The following is a 20,289-nucleotide window of genomic DNA, read 5'->3' as shown; positions in this document are numbered from 1 at the left end:
TACAATGGACATGAACGACACCGGACCACAAGTGCTCATGAACCAAGTCTCTTGGATTATCTTTATTCACATATTTTCATTAAACTGCAATCGTGACTCTTCCTTTGTTCTTTTTCTTTTGCATTAGCAATGGTTTAAAAACCACTTTCAAAGTACATTTACATAAATGTCAATTTTACAATTTTCCTTTGAAAACAAACCATGTCTTTTAATCACTAATCATTTTCTTGTTATCAATCATTCCTTCACTTCCAACATACACCCTTCATTCTTTCATCAAGAATAATAATCGTACATTATGTACAGTAGATGCCATAAGTGAACACTTAATAAAACAAAATGAATCTCTTTTGCAGTTTAACTCGCCAAAACGGTATAACATATTTATTTCTGCGCGTGCTTTCAACCAGGGCGGCTCCTATAACTGGTCTGAACTTCATAGCACACAAATGCACAATTCAGACTCACACACCACACACACACGACTATTTTAACATATTAAATATTACCGCACAAAAGTCAAGGAGTCAAAAGAAAAATACACACAGAAGCATTTAACTACGGCCACGGACGCCATTTTAGTAATCGCCACGATCATGAACCGCAGCACTTTCTATGTTCACACACATAACTGTCATATCAAAAATCCTTATAAACAGTTTAAAGTAAGAGGAATTAAAGAAAGAGTTCTTAACCAACCTGGAATTACAATGGACATGAACGACACCGGACCACAAGTGCTCATGAACCAAGTCTCTTGGGTTTCACTTGTGCGAAGTATTGCCATGAATACCGTCGCCCGCAAGTGCTGCCACCTTGTGTCCGTTTTCTGCATGGCATTGCACATTTATCTTTATTACACCCTCTTAGTGGGACTAAACAACAAACCAAAAAGTGACAGAAAACATTATATAATAATATCTAAACAAAACACTTTTGTGAGTATCACAAATACATTTAAAATCTCACCAAGGATGAAAACTAGATTTGTTAAAATGAATGATGAATATATTTAAATATAATCTTTATGTCAACAATTTAAATAATAAATATCTATATCAATTTAAAAGAGCCAATACTATGATAAAAAGTGGGTTTGTATCCAGACATTTATACTCAACAGTGTCAAAGGTCGAGCCTGGGAGCAGGAAGTTGATGCAGATTTGACAGACAGTCATTGTTGAGAGAGAGAGGCAGGCGATGAGAATCACTGCGTGAGGAAGGTAACGTTAGCCGACAACAACTTGTTAAATATATCATTTGGATTTTGATTTGGGTGGAACTCCTGTATAACTCCTAGATGGATATCAGAAAGTCCGCAGCAGGGATAAAGCAATGAGGAATGAGAGGTAAGTGAAGTCCTAGCTAGCTAGACAACATAAGTGTGTCTTAAGTTAATGCTAAGTTAGCTTTAACGTCATTCCTTCTATCAATATGTGAATAAAGATAATCCAAGAGACTTGGTTCATGAGCACTTGTGGTCCGGTGTCGTTCATGTCCATTGTAAGTAAGTAAGTAAGTAAGTAAGTAAGTAATTCTTATTTGTATAGCGCTTTTCCAGACCAGGGTCACAAAGCGCTTAAACAATCAAAACAATATTCAATAAAGTATATATTTTAAAGATCAAGATAAAACTGATAACACAACAGGAGTTCCAGAAAATCAAGGAAAAGCCTGAACAAATAAAAACGTCTTAAGATGTTTATTAAAGGAGTCAGTAGACTCCATCAAGCACAAAGAGAGAGGAAGATTGTTCCAAAGCTTAGGAGCAACAGCCTGAAAAGATTTCTCTCCTCTGGTTCTGAACCTTGTGTGAGGAACCATAAGTAGATTCTGATCCACAGACCTCAGAGCCCGAGCTGGGGTGTAAGGCTGGATCAGATCAGTGATGTAAGGAGGAGCCTGACCATGAATAGTTCTGAAAGTAAGAACCAGAATTTTAAAGTTTATCCTAAAAGAAACTGGAAACCAGTGAAGAGTTTTAAGGATCGGAGAAATGTGAGTTCTTCTACTTGAGCGGGTTAGAATTCTCGCTGCAGAGTTCTGAATCAACTGCAGGCGAGACAGCTCCTTCTTGTTAAGACATGGAAACAAACTGTAACAATAGTCCAGACGAGAAGAAACAAACGCATGGATTACAAGCTCCAGATCATGTTCCGACAACATTTTCCTAAGTATAGAGATTTTTATCAGTTGAAGGAAACAGTTTCTGGTTCCAGGATTATCATATCTGTCAGCGAAGGCCCTGCTGGGACCCGCTACATATTATTAGCTCCTCCAGCACTGAAACTAGTAAATAAAAATATATTTTCAAACCCCATATTTTCTCTTTTTCGGTCAAATAAAAAAAAAGAAGAAAAAGTGCATTTTATGTATGATGTATTCATATATTTAATTTAACTTTTCAAAGAGATAATTAAAAGCTTATTGAAACATGTGTGTGCAGGGTTCCAAAGAAAACTGGCTGAAGGAATACCTGGACATGATTGCGGGAGTGTTGAGCCTCCAGGATGTTCCGGCCATACAGATGCAAGTCGTCACACTGGCCTCCTCGTATCCCGACCTCAGGTACCAAAATACAAACTTTATCAGGACGAGTATAAAGTCCAGACCAAAAGATCGATGTCATGCTAGAATAACCTGCCATTTATCGAATCGTGTCCATTTCTTTCCAGTGAAAAACACGTGTCCGCTCTACTGAAACTCAAGACAAACATCTCCAGGGAGGACCGACAGACGGTGAAAAGTATTCTGAACGATACGTTAAGAGAAATCAAAGTGTCCCCTACTCATGTTTTCTTCTTTAAAATTATCATTCCAAATTCCAATAAATACTGCAGATTAATCCCTTGAAATTTTAATTAATTTTTGTTCTTGCTCATGAGGCCACAATATTTTTTTTTTTAGAAGAGAGAACGGGTTGTCTTGCATTTCATTTTTAAAATCAAGAGAAAGGGAAAATGTCCCATATCCTGCCCGTGTGCCTTCAAATTGAAGTTTTATTTGTTTCCTTGGTCTAAAAATCAAGTTCAAGTCTGTCTTTTGGAATATCTTACTGCTCAAAGCACAGTCTTATTAAAAAGGGAAAATACATAAGGTTTAAAATATTGCTTCTGGCGCCGCCAAGTGTCCCTAAAGTGTAGCTGCCGGCCACAACATACTATGCATTTGTTTACAAAACAAGATAAATTCTCTTGTTGAGTCAGTTTAAAAGATTATCATTAAGAAAAACAGGAGTTCTAATGTCATGTGCCGAGGTGTCAAATGAATGTTGTTATTGACGCACCGTTCTAGAACAATACCTGGACGTCATCAATGTAAGATGTACTGCCTTCTCAGCCAACTTGTTTCCTTGTTTTTATTTACTATGAATGATGGCTGAACCGAGACGAGTTGGCGAAGACTTCAGAAGCAGAAGTTACTGTAAACACGTCCGCTGAGAATCACCGCTGCAGGGAAAAGGAGGAGAGGAAAAGCCCTCTGAAGGACAGGGAATGGCCCCACATTCCAGTCATGGTCCATAAAAATAGTTTCCTATTTATTTTATTAATTTATCTTAAAATATGACAGTCCTGGATTAAGAGTTAGCCACTTAGCATTTAGCTTGCTAGCTCTTTATACGGGACCTCTGTTGAACTTTTAGTGTATATTTAAACTCATAAACGAGGGAAACGTCTACTTCTTTGTAACAAGATGGCCCCAGATTTCTCTTTTAATTTCTGCATAAAGAGTATAAAGAGTTAAACTTTCAGACACATGCTACATGTTTAAAACAGACCATTTATTAGTTCATAATTTTCTTTCCTGTTTTTGTAAAATATACTTTATAGGACTATTAGCTGTTTAGCATTCAGTTTATCCGTCAAACAGAGTTTTATTTTGGCGGGACACGTCCCGTAAATGGCTCTATAAACAATAAAGGTTCTCGAGCCCTGATGTAGACAACATCATCTGCTGCATTCAAAAATACTTTTTGATTAAAAATAATTTATTTACACTCAACATATGTACAGCAGTTAAAACAGCGGCTTTAGATGATAAGATTCTTCTTCTTTCTCTCCCTCTTGTGTTTCCTTCCCTGCACACAGAGAAACAAAAAGATTAATAAAACACTTACCAAAAGAGAAAGAGAGAAAATAAAGTGATTTACATAATTGTTGCCCGCCGACCAGTCTGGGTGTTTCTCGGCGTGGATTCTTCTCTCATCCTTTGCCATCCCATAGTAAAAATCCTTGTCTGGAGACGACAACTTCCGCCACTGTAGAAACAGGGAAAACAGGTCGTCAAACAAGAGCTTTTCGGACTTGTTCAAATCTGGCTGTGTTCTAGACACTCACCATGTGCCCCAGGATGGTGTTGGTCTCGGCACTATCTTTCGGCTTCATGGTGTTTTTTACCATCTGCCTGTTCTCCCTCATGAACACCATGAAGGCGTTCGCTGGTCTCTTGACGTACGGTCTGGCCCCACAGCATCTGGTGGAACATCATATCATTGCCATTAGATCTATGTTATGAGTTAAGTGTGCATTTAGATGAATCAAACGTGAGGACTAACGTGGAAGAGCAGGCCTGAGGCGGAGAAGGAGCGCGGCTGGAGGTCGACCTGATGTTCTGATTGTTGCTAGAATGAAAAGGAAAGTTAATTTCAAGACGATATTTAAGACGTGGAGTTGGATATGAACATGTGTGACACTAACAAAAAGACGAGCGGGCTCATGACTTCCACAGCTGGTGGCGGCTGAACCCAGAACCCTGGGGGGACTCCACTGTTGACCCAAGTCAACCCAGCTGGGACTTGATGGTAGTGCCTTAGTGTGTTCTCTGACAGCACTCGTCCAAACGATGGAACCGTCGTGGCTCCACATTGGAAGGGTTTGGTTTCAGGGGCCGTCGTCATCTTGAACTCTGAGGTCAAGTCCTTCTCCAACTGCTCGACATCAACCTCTTCAATGAGTTTGAGCAAGAGCAGATCATCGTGAGCAGCAGAGTCCAAATCAGGAGCAGACGGAAGGTCCCCGATCATGGACAGGAACGTGGAGTGGACTGTGTCCGACTCCATGCTTGGATCAGTCCAATCGGACGAGAAGCTGCTCAGATCGATAGTGACGAGGTCCATCGTTGAAATCATCTGTACAAAAAAAGTCATTTATAATTCTTTAAGAAATATAATTAAATTATAATTAAAACATAAACCTTAACTGTTGAAACAACACTTTCTAGGCAACGTGTATTATGTATTATGGATTATTGTGATGTTACTAACATTGATCTGTGGTAATAAACTGTACAATAATTTTCCTACTTGTACAAATAAATACATTTATATTTATAATATTTCTTGCTGTTTTAATTAACATGTCAAAGTAATTAAGTTACTGCCTAATTCAAACGAGTCATTTACATTTAAATTACGTTAAAAGTAGTTTTTATTGACATGTGTGTTGAGTGACGTTGGATCAGTTGTGGGATTGTTAGCAAAAATGTGGCTAAAGCAGAACTAAGATGGACTCAATTGGAAAAGGTGATACTTACCGAAGGTCCGATGCGAAATACGGTAAATCCAGGTGGAAATTACCTTTTATATCGCTTCGATAAAGACGCATTAAAGGCCTCGTGTACGTCATCATTGACGCAGGTTCAGGTGTCAGCCAATCAGAAGCGAGCGTTCGTCCACTTGCAGGTGTCATCGCCGTCATGTTTTCGTACATCGGTGAGGACTCGATGTTCCGTGAGTGACCGTTTTTTGTTGTTTATTTGTTTCATTTCTTAAAAGATTTGTTTGTTACCTTCTCTTCGAAGTTTTTGATTCAAGGTTGTACTTGTCACGCGGCTAACACTAAAACTAGCCGTTACACTTGTCAACGTTGACCACGACAACCTTTTTATCCTGTTGAGATCCTTGTGTCGCTACACGGGGAAATAAACATCTCACTATCGTCGATATGGTTTAATTAATCTATCAATTTGGCTTATTATTTTCGAAGCTTATTCGTTTATTTAATCCCACCTCTGTAGCATGACGTTAGCATGTAGCTAAGCTAATGCCGCCTTATTTCACCTATTTTTTCGCACATGTGTCACTCACTACCAGAACCTAGTAGATAAAGATTAGTTAATAAACAACGATTGTGATTGAATTTTTCATTATTACTCGAAAACAACTTATTTAGGAGTAGTTTTCCGTTTTTCCCCGTTTTGTTTTTCTAATGGTGTCCAGCAGGGGGCAGTATCTCTGGTGTGACGCTAAAGTTTAAACCCAATTTACTTAATTAAATCTTGTTTTTTATTATATTCATGTTTTTGGTGCTGTTTCTTATTGTTAAATAATGTTTGTTTTTTACTATTATTTAAAGAATAGTGTCGCTACTCTCAGTCTGAAACGTGTTATGTCCATAAAGATCATTATTATTAATAATCATTGAGAAGCTCGAAAAGAACATGTGAGGAAATATCGTATTTGGTAATAAGTTTTTATCCATCTATTACACATTTTTACATCATTTGGCTGCAGCAAACATAGATTAAAAATGTAAAATGACTTCATTTTCAATTTCACGTAGAGAAACCAAACAGGAACACAACAAATTAGAACCGATTGAAGATCCAAATGTTTTTTTTTTATAAAATAAGAATAACTAAACATGAGGAAAAAGTTGTTGTTGTTGAGAAGAAATGTCTACTTTCTGTTTTGTATTTACTTAATTATCCATTTACCATGAAACCTGAAAATTGAATCTTGTTTTTAATCATATTCCTTTTTGGTGCTGTTCTGGGTGCTGCTGCTCTCCTGCAGAAGATCCTGGAGGTGGATATAAATCTGCCGGTGGTAAAGGTCGAGCAGATGACCCGCCGCTCCTGATTCCATTTCTGGCGTCAGTCTCACAAGCTTAGTTTGAACGTCAGTCTGAACAGCTAGTAGATGCTTTTCAAGGTTCGTATCATCTTTCACTTCCATCCCTTTGAACTGTTGATCCACAAATGTGTCAATGACTTTTATTTCCTCCTTAGGATCTTCATCATCTGATAGTAGAAATCCTTGTCCTGCGACGACAACTTCCGCCACTGTAGAAACAGGAAAACAGGTTGTCAAACAAGAGCTTTTGGGACTTGTACAAATCTGGCTGTGTTTTAGACACTCACCATGTGCCCCAGGATGGTGTTGGTCTCTGCACTGTCTTTAGGCTTCATCGTGTTTTTCACTTTCTCCCTGTTCTCCCTCATGAACACCATGAAGGCGTTCAGGGTCTCTTGACGTAGGGTGGTTTTTTGCCACAACCGCATCAGATCATTGACAACATTAGATCAATTTTATGAGTGAAGGTTGCATTTTTGGAAAAGTAAAAAAAGCGAGAGAACTAACTGGGAAGTGCAGGCCGGAGGAAGAGAAGGAGCGAAGCCGGAGGTCGGCTGGACGTTCTGGTTGTTGCTGGAATGAGATAGAAAATGATATTTAGAATCAGAATTAATATTAAAAAATGTACAAAAATGAGACAAAGCTTGTGTGACACTTACAAAAAGGCGAGAGGGTTCATGGTTGGCACTGCTGGAACATTCTGGAGACACAAACACAAAGAAGGTCATGAACAGCTACTACATCAACAGTTGACAGTTGATCAGCCACTGACCTGCTGTTGGAAAACAACGTGTTGTTCGTACGTGTTTCCATGTAAGAAGGGATGAGCCATCATCGGTGGAAGCTGCACCCAGAACCCCGGGGGGGCGCCAACGTCGATCCATCTCCCTCCTGTCTGGACCGGATGGTTCTGCCCGACAGTGTTCTCCGAGGGTTCCACATTGTAGCGGGTTGATGTCGTACGTTGTCGTGTCGACAAGTCCGGAGGTCGAGTCTTTTCGTGGCTCCAGGGCCTCGACTTCATCGAGGAGTTTCATCAACTCCTCAAAGTCAATTTGAGGAGCAGAGTTGGAATCTGACGGAAGATCCCCGAACATTTCCTGGAGCGTTGAGAGGACAGTGTCCAACTCTTTGCTGGGATCGGTCCACGCCGGAGAGAAACGGCTCGGATTCGGAACAACGAAGTCCATCGTGGAAAGCATCTGTGAAATAGTTAGAAAATGTCATTTATAATTCTTTAATAAATACTCTGAGCAGAAACGTGTCTTTACCTTCTTCAGACGTCTGGAGATATGGGTGTAAAATATTCTGTTGAACCTGAGATGAAGACAGAAAAAGGAAATTAAAAATATTGCCAGTAGCTCATAAATTAAAGTGTAAGGTGCTAATTTGACAAGGTTTATATTTAACACTTAATGAATGAACAGTTGAGAGCAGCTAGAAATGCAGTATATGTTGTCAGGTGCATTATTATGGGCTGTTTATGATCCAATCCACTGATAAAAATCTAAATATTACATGGATTAACACAAAAAACAATGGATAAATATTTATTATTACAGTTCAGATGTCATTTTGAAAATATATTAAGCTAATAATTCAATCACATGACTTGTTTAATGTTGTTTTTTTATTTTAAAGTAATCAACTTGAATTCATTTTGACACACATACAGTCTTTATAATTTATTTCAACCTAATACTGGGGAAATTGACCATTTATAGTGAATAAACACATACAGTGGATCTTTATTGATAAATAAGTACAAATAAGTTTCAGATCAAATATTTTTTAACCAAAATTAAAACATAAACCTTAACTGTTGAAACAACACTTTCTAGGCAACATGTATTATTGTGATGTTACTATGATCTATCTATGGTAATAAACTGTACAATTATTTTCCTACTTGTACAAATAAATACATTTATATTTATAATATCTCTTGCTGTTTTAATAAACATGTCAAAGTAATTAAGTTAATGCGTAATTCAAACGACTCATATACATTTAAATTACATTAAAAGTATATATACCATATATATATGGTATATATATACCATCTCTAGCCTCAAATCTGCAGGTGGCGTAGTTTAAAGTAACTTACTACTTCAACCAGGTGTCACCTCTCAGTGTCTACTCTCTGTGTCATCTCTCCCTGAAGCCCATCAACTTCCATCTCTCTGCCTCTGCACTACCACTTAGTCTGAAGCAACATGAAAATATTACTGTTTATAAATATACAAATATGTACATAGTTCACATTTTTTATGGTCTTCAGTTTTCCCATGGAATTATAATAACAGCGAAAGCTGCTCTGTTTACAAAGTTATCCCATCCTTCCTTGTGACAAAAAAGTCACCTGATCAAAATGCATTCTGTAAGAAACTGACAGTTTTTTCTTTTTTCCTCATATTCCTCATCAAATGACTGATGCAAAAAAAAGAAGGAAAACATTGGGACATCATTCATTGATAGTCAACTCACCTCCGCTTTTGCTCATCAACTTTCATCTCTCCCAGTAACTGTTGTTCCGCTTTGTCTAGACAAACAAACCATGTCTTTTAATCACTAAAAAAACTGTTATTATAATTCCATGGGAAAACTGAAGACCATAAAAAATTTGAACTATGTACATATTTGTACGTTAATAAACAGTAATGTTTTCATGTTGCTTCAGACTAAGTGGAGCGGAGTGCGGAGGCAGAGAGATGGAAGTTGATGGGCTTCAGAGAGAGATGTCACAGAGAGTAGACACTGAGAGGTGACACCTGGTTGACGTAGTAAGTTACTTTAAACTACCCCACCTGCAGATTTGAGGCTAGAGATGGCAACACCGAGCAGCAAGCTGTGTGTGTCCGTTATTTAGCTAAAGGGAGTGTGAAGGAGGCCTTTATTGTGTCGACGTGATATAAAATGCATCAGACCTTCGGTAAGTATCACCTTTTCCAATTGAGTCCATCTTAGTTCTGCTTTAGGCACAACTGATCCAACGTCACTCAACACACATGTCAATAAAAACTACTTTTAATGTGATTTTGAATGTATATGAATCGTTTGAATTACGCAATAACTTTATTACTTTGACATGTTAACTAAAACAGCAAGAAATATTATAAATATAAATGTATTTATTTGTACAAGTAGGAAAATAATTGTACAGTCTATTACCCCAGATCATTGTTAGTAACATTCCAATAATACACGTTGCCTAGAAAGTGTTGTTTCAACAGTTAAGGTTTATGTTTTAATTTTGGTTAAAAAATATTTGATCTGAAACTTATTTGTACTTATTTATCAATAAAGATCCACTGTATGTGTTTATTTACTGTAAATGGTCAATTTCCCCAGTATTAGGTTGAAATAAACTATAAAGACTGTAAGTGTGTCAAAATTAATTCAAGTTGATTACTTTAAAATAAAAAAACAACATTAAACAAGTCATGTGATTGAATTATTAGCCTAATATATTTTCAAAATGACGTGAACTGTAATAATAAATATTTATCCATTGTTTTTTGTGTTAATCCACATAATATTTAGATTTTTATCAGTGGATTGGATCATAAACAGCCCATAATAATGCACCTGACAACATATACTGCATTTCTAGCTGCTCTCAACTGTTTGTTCATTAAGTGTTAAATATAAACCTTGTCAAATTAGCACCTTACACTTTAATTTATGAGCCATTGGCAATATATTTTAAATTTCTTTTTCTGTCTTCATTTCAGGTTCAACAGAGTATTTTACACCTTGTATCTCCAGACGTCTGAAGAAGGTAAAGACACGTTTCTGCTCAGAGTATTTATTAAAGAATTATAAATGACATTTTCAAACTATTACACGGATGATTTCCACGATGGACTTCGTTGTTCCGAATCCAAGCAGTTTCTCTCCGGCGTGGACCCTCAACGCTCCAGGAAATATTCGGGGATCTTCCGTCAGATTCCAACTCTGCTCCTCAAATTGACTTTGAGGAGTTGATGAAACTCCTCGATGAAGTCGAGGCCCTGGAGTCACCGGTGCTGTCGGAGAACACTGTCGGGCAGAACTATCCGGTCCAGACAGGAGGGAGATGGATCGACGGTGGCGCCCCCCCCCCCCCCCCGGGGTTCTGGGTGCAGCTTCCACCGATGATGATTCATCCCTTCATACATGGAAACACGTACGAACAACACGTTGTTTTCCAACAGCAGGACAGTGGCTGATCAACTGTCAACTGTTGATGTAGTAGCTGTTCATGACCTTCTTCGTGTTTGTGTCTCCAGAATGTTCCAGCAGTGCCAACCATGAACCCTCTCGCCTTTTTGTAAGTGTCACACAAGTTTTGTCTCCTTTTTGTACATTTTTTAATATTAATTCTGATTCTAAATATCATTTTTCTATCTCATTCCAGCAACAACCCACACTTAACTCATAACATAGATCTAATGGCAATGATCTGATGTTCCACCAGATGCTGTGGGGCCAGAAAACCCTATGTCAAGAGACCACCGAACGCCTTCATGGTGTTCATGAGGGAGAACAGGGAGAAAGTGAAAAACACGATGAAGCCTGAAGATGCAGAGGCCAACACCCTCCTGGGGCACATGGTGAGTGTCTAAAACACAGCCAGATTTGTACAAGTCCGAAAAGCTCTTGTTTGACAACCTGTTTTCCTGTTTATACAGTGGCGGAAGTTGTCGTCGCAGGACAAGGATTTCTACTATCAGATGATGAAGATCCTAAGGAGGAAATAAAAGTCATTGACACATTTGTGGATCAACAGTTCAAAGGGATGGAAGTGAAAGATGATACGAACCTTGAAAAGCATCTACTAGCTGTTCAGACTGACGTTCAAACTAAGCTTGTGAGACTGACGCCAGAAATGGAATCAGGAGCGGCGGGTCATCTGCTCGACCTTCACCACCGGCAGATTTATATCCACCTCCAGGATCTTCTGCAGGAGAGCAGCAGCACCCAGAACAGCACCAAAAAAGGAATATGATTAAAAACAAGATTCCATTTTCAGGTTTCATGGTAAATGGATAATTAAGTAAATACAAAACAGAAAATAGACATTTCTTCTCAACAAAAACAACTTTTACCTCATGTTTATTTATTCTTATTTTATGAAAAAAAACATTTGGATCTTCAAACGGTTCTAATTTGTTGTGTTCCTGTTTGGTTTCTCTACTTAAAATTGAAAATGAAGTAATTTTACATTTTTAATCTATGTTTGCTGCAGCCAAATGATGTAAAAATGTGTAATAGATACATAAAAACTTTTTACCGAATACGATCTTTCCTCACATGTTCTTTTCGAGCTTCTCAATGATTATTAATAATAATGATCTTTATGGACATAACACGTTTCAGACTGAGAGTAGCGACATTATTCTTTAAATAATAGTAAAAAACAAACATTATTTAACAATAAGAAACAGCACCAAAAACATTAATATAATAAAAAACAAGATTTAATTAAGTAAATTGGGTTTAGACTTTGGCGTCACACCGAGGTACTGCCCCCTGCTGGACACCATTTGAAAAACAAAACGGAAAACTACTCCTAAATAAGTTGTTTTCGAGTAATAATGCAAAATTCAATTACAATCGCTGTTTATTAACTAACCTTTATCTACTAGGTTCTGATGGGCGAAAAATTAGGTGAAATAAGGCGGCATTAGCTTAGCTACATGCTAACGTCATGCTACAGAGGTTGGATTAAATAAACGAATAAGCTTCGAAAATAATAAGCCAAATTGATAGATTTATTAAACCATATCGACGATAGTGAGATGTTTATTTCCCCGTGTAGCGACACAAGGATCTCAACAGGATAAAAAGGTTGTCGTGGTCAACGTTGACAAGTGTAATGGCTCGTTTTAGTGTTAGCCGCGTGACAAGTACAACCTTGAAACAAAAACTTCGAAGAGAAGGTAACAAACAAATCTTTTAAGAAATGAAACAAATAAACAACAAAAAACGGTCACTCACGGAACATCGAGTCCTCACCGATGTACGAAAACATGACGGCGATGACACCTGCAAGTGGACGAACGCTCGCTTCTGATTGGCTGACACCTGAACCTGCGTCAATGATGACGTACACGAGGCCTTTAATGCGTCTTTATCGAAGCGATATAAAAGGTAATTTCCACCTGGATTTACCGTATTTCGCATCGGACCTTCGGTAAGTATCACCTTTTCCAATTGAGTCCATCTTAGTTCTGCTTTAGCCACATTTTTGCTAACAATCCCACAACTGATCCAACGTCACTCAACACACACGTCAATAAAAAATACTTTTAATGTAATTTAAATGTAAATGACTCGTTTGAATTAGGCAGTAACTTAATTACTTTAACATGTTAATTAAAACAGCAAGAGATATTATAAATATAAATGTATTTATTTGTACAAGTAGTACAATTATTGTACAGTTTATTACCACAGATCATTGTTAGTAACATCACAATAATACACGTTTCCTAGAAAGTGTTGTTTCAACAGTTAAGGATTATGTTTTAATTTTGGTTTAAACATATTTTATCTGATCAATAATCTGTTGTACAGATGATTTCAACAATGGACCTCGTCACTATCGATCTGAGCAGCTTCTCGTCCGAGTGGACTGATCCCAGCACGGAGTCGGACACAGTCCACTCCACGTTCCTGTCCATGATCGGGGACCTTCCGTCTGCTCCTGATTTGGACTCTGCTGCTCAAGACGATCTGCTCTTGCTCAAACTCATTGAAGAGGTTGATGTCGAGCAGTTAGAGAAAGACTTGACCTCAGAGTTCAAGATGACGACGGCCCCTGAAACCCACCCCTTCCAATGTGGAGCCACGACGGTTCCATCGTTTGGACGAGTGCTGTCAGAGAACACACTAAGGCACTACCATCAAGTCCCAGCTGGGTTGACTTGGGTCAACAGTGGAGTCCCCCCAGGGTTCTGGGTTCAGCCGCGACCAGCTGTGGAAGTCATGAGCCCGCTCGTCTTTTTGTTAGTGTCACACATGTTCATATCCAACTCCACGTCTTAAATATCGTCTTGAAATTAACTTTCCTTTTCATTCTAGCAACAATCAGAACATCCAGAAGACCTCCAGCCGCGCTCCTTCTCCGCCTCAGGCCTGCTCTTCCACGTTAGTCCTCACGTTTGATTCATCTAAATGCACACTTAACTCATAACATAGATCTAATGGCAATGATATGATGTTCCACCAGATGCTGTGGGGCCAGACCGTACGTCAAGAGACCAGCGAACGCCTTCATGGTTTTCATGTGGGAGAACAGGCAGATGGTAAAAAACACCATGAAGCCGAAAGATAGTGCCGAGACCAACACCATCCTGGGGCACATGGTGAGTGTCTAGAACACAGCCAGATTTGAACAAGTCCGAAAAGCTCTTGTTTGACGACCTGTTTTCCCTGTTTCTACAGTGGCGGAAGTTGTCGTCTCCAGACAAGGATTTATACTATGGGATGGCAAAGGATGAGAGAAGAATCCACGCCGAGAAACACCCAGACTGGTCGGCGGGCAATAATTATGTAAATAACTTTATTTTCTCTCTTTCTCTTTTGGTAAGTGTTTTGTTAATCTTTTTGTTTCTCTGTGTGCAGGGAAGGAAACACAAGAGGGAGAGAAAGAAGAAGAATCTTATCATCTAAAGCCGCCGTTTTAACTGCTGTACATATGTTGAGTGTAAATAAATTATTTTTAATCAAAAAGTCTTTTTGAATGCAGCAGATGATGTTGTCTACATCAGGGCTCGACAACCTTTATTGTGTAAAGAGCCATTTACGGGTCGTGTCCCGCCAAAATAAAACTCTGTTTGACGGATAAACTGAATCCTAAAAAGCTAATAGTCCTATAAAGTATATTTTACAAAAACAGGAAAACTTATTAAACTTATTAAATTTGAAGGAACACTTGCAGGATATGAGAAATTGTCCCTTTCTCTTGTCCCTTGATTTTAAAAATGAAACGCAAGACAATCCGTTCTCTTTTCTAAAAAAAAAAAAAGTCCACCCTTTATTCCAAACATTTTTAATTTAGAAAAAACATAAGTATTTTCAAATATTTACAATGTACAAGTTGCCTTGTAAACAATACACAACATTTGCAAATATTATATTAAGAAATATACACTTTTATTTTCAAATATCATCCCTTAAAAATATTGTGGCCACATGAGCAAGAACATAAATTAATTACAATTTCAAGGGATTAATCTGCAGTATTTATTGGAATTTGGAATGATAATTTTAAAGAAGAAAACATGAGTAGGGGACACTTTGATTTCTCTTAACGTATCGTTCAGAATACTTTTCACCGTCTGTCGGTCCTCCCTGGAGATGTTTGTCTTGAGTTTCAGTAGAGCGGACACGCGTTTTTCACTGGAAAGAAATGGACACGATTCGATAAATGACAGGTTATTCTAAAATGGCATCGATCTTTTGGTCTGGACTTTATACTCGTCCTGATAAAGTTTGTATTTTGGTACCTGAGGTGGGGATACGAGGAGGCCAGTGTGACGACTTGCATCTGTATGGCCGGAACATCCTGGAGGCTCAACACTCCCGCAATCATGTCCAGGTATTCCTTCAGCCAGTTTTCTTTGGACCCCTGCACACACATGTTTTAATAAGCTTTTAATTATCTCTTTGAAAAGTTAAATTAAATGTTTTTTTTATATTGAAAAGTTGAATTTATTTTAATTGAAAAATCTTTTTCAATAATTAGTATATTTAAAGGTAAGTAAGTAAGTAAGTGTTATTTGTAAAGCGCTTTTCGAGGCTAGACCATGAATAGCTCTTAAAGTAAGAACCAGAAATTTCAAATTGATCTTGAAAGAAACTGGCAGCCATTGAGAAACTGACAGCCATTGAAGAGTTTTAAGGATTGGAGAAATGTGAGTTCTTCTACTAGAGTGGGTCAGAATTCTTACAAAAATGTATTGCATGAAACCAAACACACCCTGTTTCATTTTACAATATCGGTTTTCATGGCATCAATCATAATGTCATCAGCAAAGGGACAATGAAATCCCGCGAGATTCTGGCGATAACTGAGGACGAGAGGATACACTCAACATATAAAGGTCATTTATATTATAGTTCAATTGGTAGCCTTTTAAATAACTATAAATATAATGAATGTTTATGTTTTGTTTAGGCTACGATTAAAAATAAAAAAAAAAATCAGAAAATGTATTTTTGAATTATTGGAATTAAAATATCAAACTCTACAGTAAAAAAACAATTAATTAATTTTGAAAGTATTCAAAAAATTGTAACCACAAAATCAACCTTTCGATATATACACATTATTGAATTCAATTATTTAAAAGAAACAATTAAATGCTTAAACAACAACATTTCAATAAAAACAAGTTTAAGGTTAAATTCAACATATTCTAATGTCACTGAACTACGTCCATAGTTTCACCACAGTTTCTCACCTGATCACTGAACCAACGTTGTAAAGTGTCGGCGTCGCTCGTCACTCTGTCGAAGGCCTCCTGCTGCTGAGCCCGACTCCTCAGCTTCACGTCTCCCTTCAGCAGCCGTCTGACGTATTCCACCGTCACCTCCTGGTGCAGCTGTCCGATCAACTCCTGAAGACACGGATCATGAGTCTTAGCTTGTGAAAACCTTTTTTTTTTTCGCTCTTTTTTATTACCTGGTGAGAAGATTCAGGGGATGATCATCTTGTCGAACGTTGACGAGTGCAGCCAATCGTGGGTTCCAAGCTTTCTGTGGTTTGGCTGGGGCGACACAAGTGATGGATTTTTATTTTGATCACCTGTACGTCTGTTATTGACACTCACCTTGAGCGCCTGGTGGACCGGGCTCAGTAGGAACTGGTGCGCCGATTGTTTCATGTCGGCCAGGACGCTCATGCATCTCTCTCGAACGTCGTCCAGGATCATGGAGCTCTTCTTCAAAATAAAATCCCTGCAGACACATGACAGTTGAGCCACATGACCACCTCGCGGTCACACCCTGAAGTCGGAGGCTCCACCTGAATTGTTGAATCCATCCGAGGTTGGCTTTGATGAACGGTTTTCTGCTCCACTTGTTTTGCTTCATGACGTCCTCCTGGAAGTCCTTGAAACTAAAACATTAATTCATTTGAATCTTTTTTCTTTTGACGTGAGAGACGTTACCTGCACAGCGAGTCGCTCAGTTCAAGTTATACACTGGACCTTCTCTCTATCACCCACGACCATTCCCGCTGAGGTCAGCATTCCGTTGATGAGCTGAAGTGTGAAAATGAAGTCATGGTTTGAAACGTTACCGCTACTAGATTTAGCCAAAAGAATCCTTTTTTTTCAAATACCTGAATGATGTCATAGGACATGGTGAAGCTTCCGTCCTTCTTTGTCGGCTCGCTTTTCCACGATTCCCTCGCTTCCGCCAGGACTTGACTGATGAACGTCGTCATCTCTGCCTGATCAAACCAAAAAAAGCTTGATACGTTATCAATCACGAGTTATGATTAAATCCTACAATCTTAGGTGTATAAATAGAAAAGTGTTAAAGATCAACCGAGACATCTTATCTATAAAAACATTTGTTCCAAAGGTTGTTAAAGTCATAATACGTAAGTTTGAAAAAAAAAATGTTGGCTCCCCCTGTGTCAGAAAAATATAACTGCAATGCTGTCAAATCAGTCAACCATGCCTGTTCAAAATGACAACAATCGAACAGAAAATACATTTGAAAAAAAAAGGTTTTAAGAAAGAACTTTTTTTTAAATACTTTTTTAATTTGTAGGTATTTTAACTGTGTATTGTTTTGTTGTTTAAGCGCTTTGTGACCCTGGTTTATGGAATAGGGAAATTCAGATTTATTAATTATTGAATCAAAATATCAAACTCTATATGTAAAAAAAACAATTCATTAACTGTGAAAGTATTTTTAAAAATGTATTAAATAATTCAATAACTTTGTGTAGTTTTGTCTCTCAGGACAAACCTGATGATGAATGAATAATGAATGGAAATTACTTTTGTCTTGCCCATCAAAGTTGTCTTCAATGAAACGATTCACTAGTTACTAAATTAAGTCATATTGTAAGGGGTGGAGTCAATTTATACAACTTATATTTATAATAAACAAATGGTAAATTACATGTTTTTTCTTGTCTTGGCCACCTGAAACAAAATAACAATGCTTGGAAAATGTTTGTTTTTTTATCTTATTCTTCAATAATGTTTTACAAGCTTATATTACTGTGTAGTTAATGTGTAAATATACCTGTTGTTTGCTCAGGTACTGCTCCTGCAGCGACGCCACCATGTGGTCAGGCAGCAGACTTCCTAGACCTTCAAAGTTGATCTCTGGCGCCAAAAGAGGGTTCTTAAACAGTCTTATAGAATAAGAAGATTATATTGATAAATATAAAATCACTTTAATTTCCAGTTAAAAACAAAGAAGGAAGTTCAAGGTAGGAATAGCATTGGTGGGGAGTTGGACGGGCAACTTACCCAGGATAATAGTCAGTGACCCATTGCAGCAGGAACTTGCAGTCCTCATCCCCCAGCCCGAACTCTGCAATCTCCTCCAAGCCTTTGCTCATTTACTGGTGGTACAGCTCGGCATAGAACTGACAGATGTCCATCTCCGGAGGGTAGCAGCTCTTGACCACCTTCACGACCGTCAGCAGGTCCTCCTTCATCTGCAGGCCCATGCTGTGGATCTTCGCCTGGAGGCAGTTCTGCTTCACCGGACTGCTGAGACCGACGGGTTCTCCATTCGCTCCTCCACCAGGCTGGTGAGCACTTGGTCGTGTTGTTGCCTCCATCTGCTCTGCCTCCAGGATGGCGCCGACCCGGCCATTTGATCCACCAGTTGGTCCTGCTCCTCCTGCAGCTGGACTGCTTTCACGGCGGACACTAACACGGCCGCTTCTTGTTCCCCCTTCAGAGACTCTTGGTCTATATGGTCTGGATCACGAGAGTCTCCAGGATTTTCTGGTCCGAAACAAGCTTGAGGACTTTTTTGTCTTCCTCTGATTGACCAAACAGAAGCTTCTCTTTGTCCACCAGCTGAAGTGCTGCCTCGTAAAAGTGAGATTGCTCCAGGTCTTGGTCAAAAGAGACGACTGGAAGAGAAACAAATAAGTGGTTAGATATTGAGCGTTCCTTCTGACCTTTGCTGACTGGCCATATTTTGGGGAACCTCCAACCTCCGGCTGGGCTTCCCTCTGGGATCGGTGGCACGTGTGACGCCGCTGACCTTGACCGGAGCCTCATTCAAGCCGTTTGCTCTGCAGGAAAACCATAATACAGCGTTTAAATGACAAAAGGGTTTTTTCCATTCATACATGATTTTTTCTTACACTTCTGAATATTTTAAGATGCTGAACAATCATTTTTAAGAACAAAAAAACCCATTATTTGCCATTTTTTAACCTCATCTAGAGCCTGATATTTAATTATTGGCACTAAACTGACAAACATTATCAACTTCAACTTCTATCCTCAGCCAGATTTTATGTTAAAATACATTTACATTTACACAGAAATTCAAAACACATTGTTAACGCAAACATCCTACTCACCAGATTTGTTCGTTTTGAGAGGATTCTCTTCCAAGCAGCCTTTGGCTGATGTGAGCTCCTGGAAGTTACAGTCGGGGAAATAACTCTCTGGTCCTCTGAGCGTTGGAGGATTTCTGAGGCTACAGGCTCCTCCCACTTTCCTCCCACCCCTTGCGTGCACACACCCACGCACTCATCGTACTTTCACCTTCACTTTTGTCTCGTTGTTTGCACAAGCATGCTTCTACTTTTCATGCGGCACCTTCATTCCAGGGCAGCAACATTTGGATGACTTTGCCAGGTGTTATTGTGAATAAAGGTCACAATTTAAATCCAAGTCAAAGTTTCAGGTCAAACAAAAATTCAATTAATTAATTTCATGCAAGGTCAATAAAAAAACTTTTTTTTCAAGATATCTTTGCATTTATTTTCCTTATTATTTTTGATTTATCTTCGTTTTAGCTTCATGTCATTTTATTACTTCATTTTCATTCAAATTTCGTTTTTTATATTGAGGGGCATTTTTATCCGTCTGAGACTCGGTTTAGATCCTCTACCCTCAAAGAAGTTAACCTTGACTTGACTTTTCACTTTGATTTAAAAACACTAGTTCAAATTCCCATTCTGGAGACTCTAATTATCTCCATGAACAAAATAAAAATCAAATCATAGCTTTTTATCCATTATATTGTAAATCTAAATAAACAAGGATCAAAAATGAATGATTTGAAAATTATACCTTCAGGGTAATATTATAATCATAGTTATTATATTCAAAAGTTAATACATCTAAAATGCACTTTTTATTTTTATTTGACCGAAAAAGAGAAAATATTGTGTATGAAAATATATATTTATTGACTAGTTTCAGTGCTGGAGAAGCTAATAATATGTAGCG

At 38.3% G+C, this 20,289-nt stretch overlaps 1 pseudogene; it reads right to left on the bottom strand.

Moving 5' to 3' along the window:
- Positions 1-11,729: 11,729 nt before the first annotated feature.
- On the bottom strand, positions 11,730-20,002 carry LOC148071561 (exocyst complex component 3-like; annotated as a pseudogene).
- Between the last annotated feature and the right edge of the window lie 287 nt (positions 20,003-20,289).

This window comes from Callionymus lyra, chromosome 9 (assembly GCF_982586985.1).
Source record: "Callionymus lyra chromosome 9, fCalLyr1.hap1.1, whole genome shotgun sequence".
NCBI lineage: Eukaryota > Metazoa > Chordata > Actinopteri > Syngnathiformes > Callionymidae > Callionymus > Callionymus lyra.
Note: the sequence above shows the minus strand (reverse complement) of the source record. Positions and strands in the feature narration are given on the sequence as shown.